Below are 6,763 nucleotides of genomic sequence, written 5' to 3'. Positions count from 1 at the left end.
TTTTTTTTTTTTTTTTTTTGAAAATGATTTAAGCACCCAAAATATGGGATCAAGTGAGGGGAGAGGTGAGGTGTCACCTCCCTATTGCTTATGAGTTGGCCATGTCAACTCATGCCAACTCATTATGCAAAAAGGAGGGGACACCTCACCTGTCCCCTCTCTTGGTCCCATATTTTGGGTCCCCGTAGCAGCACTCTTTTTTTTTATCGCCCACTGCCCTGAATTTCTTTACTCTTCCCGAGTCGTTATTAAAGCCCCCAGTTTGAATTGGGTTATTAGAACGTTATTAAAGCCCCAATTTGAATTGGGTTATTAGAAGGAGTGCTGCTACGGGGACCCAAAATATGGGACCAAGAGAGGGGACAGGTGAGGTGTCCCCTCTCTTGGTCTCATATTTTGGGTCCTTAAATTATTTTCCTATTAGAAGTTAATCCCTTGCATCTTCTGCGATTCCATATTAATTGCTCATCAGTCCCTCAAATCATAGAGCTCAACTAATAAATTAGTTGAGTTTGGGTTTTAGAGAGAACGGGTTGTGTGTTAAACCCATCAAGAAATAGATTAGCGTTAGTTGTAATAACAAGAGTATAACATAGAATTCATCTAAATTGTTAAAGATGAGGGAATATCCCCCTCAACGCTTGTCAACTAGAGGGATGAAGTTGGAAGAGCCTTATGAACTTGAGGGAACTAATGAGCACTTTCTTAGATTTGAGGGATTAATATGGAATAATTGAGGATTGGGATAAATTTCACTTAACACTTTAACACCCCTCTCTGTGGTGGTTTTTGCACGTAGCTCCTCTGAACTTTTTTTTCACTTAAACACCTATGAACTTTTGAGTGTCTCATTTAACCATCCTGAATTTTTAATATTTTACAGCGTACCCCAACGCTATTACCTGTTAATGATGAAATGACCAAAATGTCTTTTTAGAAACATTTTTTTGATGGACCCTTTTGGAAACATAATCTCAAGAAATGTAAAATGGATAAAGTGATAATATTACTAACCTTAGGCATATATTCATCCTTTACTATCGCAATACATGCTTGTCGCGTGAGACAAGTTTAGAATAGTTAAGGGGAATATGACCTGAGAAAGTATCTGATGGGTAAAGCTAATGGCATTAAAATATGCACCGAAATTATATTAATCATTGGATCTATGCACGAATCCCAAAATCTAATGATACAAAGGTTAACATTCATTTGATGCTATTTACCAAGTACATTTGGTACTTTTCCCTATAAAGGCCCTAATCTATCCTCATGACAATGCTATAAATGTAATATTAATTTAATGCCTGGTTGGATACAGACGGTGGCGCATTGCATCAATGGTACTCTGTGTAAAAGTAGCTACAATTTAAAAAACTTGAATGTGCAATCGCTCCGCTTTACTCAATAACACATCACTTACTTATACTGATACGGATCCATATTGATACACATAAAAATAATAATACTTTAATCATCTCTCAAATCAGAATGGCACGCCTTTTCGTAAGTGAACATCTTGAGCTAGCCTGTGGATCTCAGTTCAGGGCCTTCAGGCTCATCTTGTGCGGTAACGCCATTCTTTTCTACAAAACTACTCCCTGGGTCGAGAGTTTCTTCCGAAAATCCTATCCTTTATGTTGGAGTTGTAACTTAAAACTTGGGTTTGTAGAGGAAAAGAGGAAAAGTTTAGTCCCATATTGAAAAAAAGATGGAAAGATAGGTTCTTTATAAGCCTTCTCTTTCTCTCCTATGCTTAAAAGAAAATAAAGATTATGCTCCACACCACACACGTGCGCGCCGGCCGGGCCGGGCTCGGGTGATGCGCGCACACGACCTGCGGACACGAATGCAGCTCCGGATTTTAATCTGCTACATTTTTATTAACGTGATAAATATTTTGCGAATTTATTTCGTAACGGAAATATTTGATTTTGTAACGGCTAAGATTTATTAACGTGATTAAAAATGTATTAACTACGGGTTTATGAATAACGGCTGTTTTAACCCTATAAAAGTACCTAAACCCGAAGAGTTTTACACAGTGAAAAAAACACAACATTTTCTCTCCTCTGCTCTATTCTTCAAATTCACAAAGCCTTCTTGAAGCTCGTGCCGACGAGAAGGAGGTCGCCTGACCGAGGGTCGTTGTATCTCCGAGGACTTTTACCGCGTAGCCCTGTACGAGAGGGGGCAATTAGATTCTTGGGACAGTGCTTGCACGCCTCGACCATCAGGCCGTATTTCTAACTTTTATTTACTTTCTGAGTTATAATAGTTATATGTTTTTATCTAATTTCTATTAACTGTTTCAAACTAAATTTCGTGCTAATTATTGTCTAAACAGCTAATTTTCCCAACAATCCAAGAATCTAAATTTTTGCTGTTTAGAATAATATCATGCTTAGCACGTTTAGTATTCTGTTTCATATTATGTTTGTTATGTTAATACAGTCTACAACCGACATGCTACACTTGATTCTGTTGCTTGAATGTTTTAATCATATCTGTTGCATTATAATAACAAAATTATTCATTCATCATCAGATTATGGCTACAAGTGAAATTATGTCGGCTAAACCAGAGAAGTTTGATGGGAACAATTTCCGTCGCTGGCAAAACCAAATGAGATTTTGGTTAATAACTCTAAATCTAATAACTGCCATAGAACCAGACAACCCATCTTCATCTAGACCAGTTACTAGGCAATCTTCCTCATCTTCCTCCACCGATTCCATTCCTATCCCGAGAACACCTCAAAAAATAGAGTATCATTGTCTACACAGAATCTTATGAGCTTTATCTGATAGGTTATATGATATATATTATACTATCACTAATGCTAAAGTACTGTGAGAAACACTAGAGAAAAAGTATGGTTTAGATGATATGGGAATTAAAAGATTTAAAGCTTCTGATTTTAACAAATTTAAAATGGTAGATTCTAAACCAATGAATGAGCAAATTCATGAATTTAAACATATAGTTTACCAATTAAAAGTGAATGAATCTATCCTAGATGAAACATTTCAGATAGTCTGTCTTATAGACAAACTTCCCGAGTCCTGGTCAGATTTTGGCAAAAACCTTAACCATACCCAAGGAGATCTTACCCTTGAACAAGTGTTGAATTCCATTAGAATTGAAGAGCAACATAGACTCGGGGAGAAAAATATGATAAAATCTAAACCCAAAGAACCCAAAGTAAACAATGTTGAATCCAAACCATTTTCTCAACACAAGAAACGTCCCTTCCACCAAAATCAAAATAAAACATTTAAGAAGAAATCCTTTCATCAAAATAAGAACCCCGTTCACTTTCAAAAGAAGGAAGGAGCTGAACGTCGAGCCTGCTTCGTTTGTGGAAGAACCAACCACCTTGCTAAGGATTGTTTTTTCAAGAAAACTGAACCACCCAAGCCTAGGAAGGGAGGACCTCCACCTAATAAGTCACAAGTAAACATGGTGACTTTTAGTCCATCTGAGACTACTTTCAGGTCTGTTCTCTTTACTCCTGAAGTAAACATGACCTTTCAAGCAAATGATTGGTGGATTGACACTGGAGCTAATATTCACGTTTGCTCTAATCAATCTCTGTTTTCCACTTATCAGGTCTCAAGTAGAGGAACTGTGACAATGGGAAATAATAATGTGGCTCTTGTATCTGGAATAGGTCGGATCAACCTAAAGCTGACTTCTGATAAGATTTTAATCCTGCAGGATGTCCACCATGTACCAGACATTAGGAGAAATTTGATTAGCGGATCTTTATTAGTGCAACAAGGCTACAAACTTGTTTTTGAATCAAATAAAGTTGTGATAACTAAGGGATTGAACTTCATTGGAAAAGAATTTTTATGTGAAGGTCTTTTTAAATTGAATGTTAAGAATTCTACTCTTGCATCTCCAATAGCTTTGAATATCGAACCTTCAATCACTTGGCATCAAAGATTAGGACATGTGAATTATAATTCAATTAAAAGATTGATGCATCTCAATATAATTCTAAAGCTTAATATAAACGATGATGGAAAATGTGAAAAATGTGTAGAAGCTAAACTTTCTAAGAAACCCTTTAAAACTATTGATAGAGATTCTGAGATATTAGTGTTGGCCCTATTGTTTTGATGATGGTTTGTCAAACAATTTATCGCTAATCTATTCTCTAGTTTTTGTTGTTTTGTTTTTCTCTTTACAGGTAATTCAACACACGACAATCAAGTGTTAAAGATTCAAGTTCATGTGTGTGCATTCACCTAGGTATAAGTTTAGTTTGCTTACATATATCGTATGTTTATATGTAAGCTCAATATATGTACACTTAACACAATTTTGACGTGAGTTTTCACAAACAAAAATTGATTTTCCAAAAATTCCTTTTCAAACATGTTTATTTCATCATTTAGAAGCTTTCCCTAAAGTTTTACTATTTTTAGAATTGATTTAATATTTTTAATGTATTTTTAAAATCAGCCCAAAACCTGTCATATGTCATGTATCAGTTTGCGGTCGATCGTCACGGTCGACCGCCAACAGCAAACTTTCTTAGTATGGCTCTTATGTGCTCGCGGTCGACCGTGACAGTCGACCATGAATCCATCCAGAGACTTTCACGATCGACCGCCGCGGTCAACCGCCAGCTTTCAAACCCTATTCTCAGCCTTTTTTGTGCCTCGCGGTCGACCGCGAGATTTCCACGGTCGACCGCCGATCTCATCATTGCCTTTTAATGGTTATTTTCTACAATGGCTGTCTGAGGTTATTTTGATCTTTTCAAGTTGGTTTTGGCTGATATTTTGAGTGGGTATAAATACCCCATTGCTGTTCTCTTTCAAATATATTAAGAGTTTGTTTTTAAATAAGTTTTAACAAGAGATTAAGAGTTGTTTAAGAGCTGTTTAAGCCGAGTTCCTTAATCTTTTCTAAGAGAAGTTTTCTATAACAAGAAGAACCTTTCAACTCCTATTTGGGATCATCATCTACTGTTCTTCTTGTTTATTGAGAAGTTTCCTAAACTCTTTCTTATATAGCTTATTGATTCATTTTCATAACTTCGCTATATTTTATTTGAGTTGCATATTATCTATTCACTGTTATCACACACATAATATTAAGCTTAATATTTTCATACTATATAGTGTGGGTTGTGGGGTGTGATTTAGTGAGTGTGAGTTTCATTGTGTTCTCATTTGTTATCGAGAACAAATCATTTTATTTAATCATTGTTGTGGGTATCACTTGTAATACACTTGTACACCGAGAGAAGTGTGAGGCGTGAGACGGGGTCGAATCTAATAGGAACTTGTAATACACTTGTACACCGAGAGAAGTGTGAGGCGTGAGACGGGGTCGAATCTAATAGGAGTGGCATCGGTTGACAAACCTAGGGAGAGGTTGCATCCGAGCACTTGAGGAGGAGGACACGGGCTAGGTTCCTACACTTAGTGTGTAAATTGTGATTGCATAGTGTGAGAGTTTTCGGTAAACTTGTAAACTGAGTGTGTAGAAGTTCCGGTTTCCAAACCGAATTGTGATAGTGGAGATCTCCTCGAGGTGAGGAGCAGGGACGTAGGTCGTGGTGACCGAACCTCGTAAACATATCGTTTGTTTGTGTTTTGCTTAGCGCACTTTTTATGTATGCTTATTCATATCATTCTTGCTCATATCTATCTTATATCATTCTTGTAAGAACAAATTAATCAATATAATTTTAATTGGCTTTCAATCGGGATTAGATTAGCATACGACCCTAATCATCCCCCTCTAGGGTCTAACAATTGGTATCAGAGCTTGGTGCTCTTTGATTTAAGGACTAATCGCCTTGAGTTAAAGATCCAAGTTATCGTTTTTGTACTAATCTAGTGTTGATTGCTTTTTACTTCTTGCATATAATCATTATGGATATGTATGATGCATCTAGTCTAGGTTATGCTATTAATATTGCACCGCGTTTGGATATTTTCCCCTATGCTCAATGGCATGTTAGATTCAAACTTTTTGTTCAATCTAAACAATTCGATTTATGGAAAATTATTGAGGATGCTTATATTGCTCCGATTTTGGAAAAATCCAAATGGAGTGGAAATGATAAAAGATTGTTTAATATGAATAAGCTTTTATTAGAATATTTGCTTAATGCTTTTCACTCTTCTTTTTCTAACAAATTTGCTAATTTTGATAGTGCTTACGCCTTATGGAAATTTATTGAAGTACATGAAGGAGACTTGGAGGCCATTCAACAAGCGTTGGAAAATCCTGTTTTGAGTTCTAAAGAAGCCTCATCTCCATGTACACTACCACTAGGTGATAACCCTAGTGAGGTATGCGAGCTTGATAACGACGATATTATTACTTTTGATGAGCTTGCTCTTGAGTTTGAAAAATTACACAATTGCTATATTGTTGTAAAGAGTAAGTATGTAAATATGAAATACACTCATGAAACACTAGCCACTAAGTTTAATTTTATTGCAAATAAAAATATAATTCTTCAAGAATGCAATGAAACTTTGAGATTAGAAAATGCTAGTTTGCTTCATGAAAAATGTGATGCCATGTTAGAAGTAGATAAGTTAAAATCTATGATAAATAATCATGTTTATCCTACTTCTAGTAGCAATGCTTGTATGCACAATGATGAGTTGAATCAAATGAGAAAACGCATATCTACCTTAGATTCAACACTAAACACTTGTATTGCTAATAATAAAAAGCTTATGGACTTGTGTGCAAAGTTCAATGTTAATTCTTCTAAGAAACCTAT

This window comes from Asparagus officinalis, chromosome 8, assembly GCF_001876935.1.
Source record: "Asparagus officinalis chromosome 8, Aspof.V1, whole genome shotgun sequence".
In the NCBI taxonomy this organism is placed as follows: domain Eukaryota; kingdom Viridiplantae; phylum Streptophyta; class Magnoliopsida; order Asparagales; family Asparagaceae; genus Asparagus; species Asparagus officinalis.
This window is presented reverse-complemented; position numbering follows the sequence as displayed.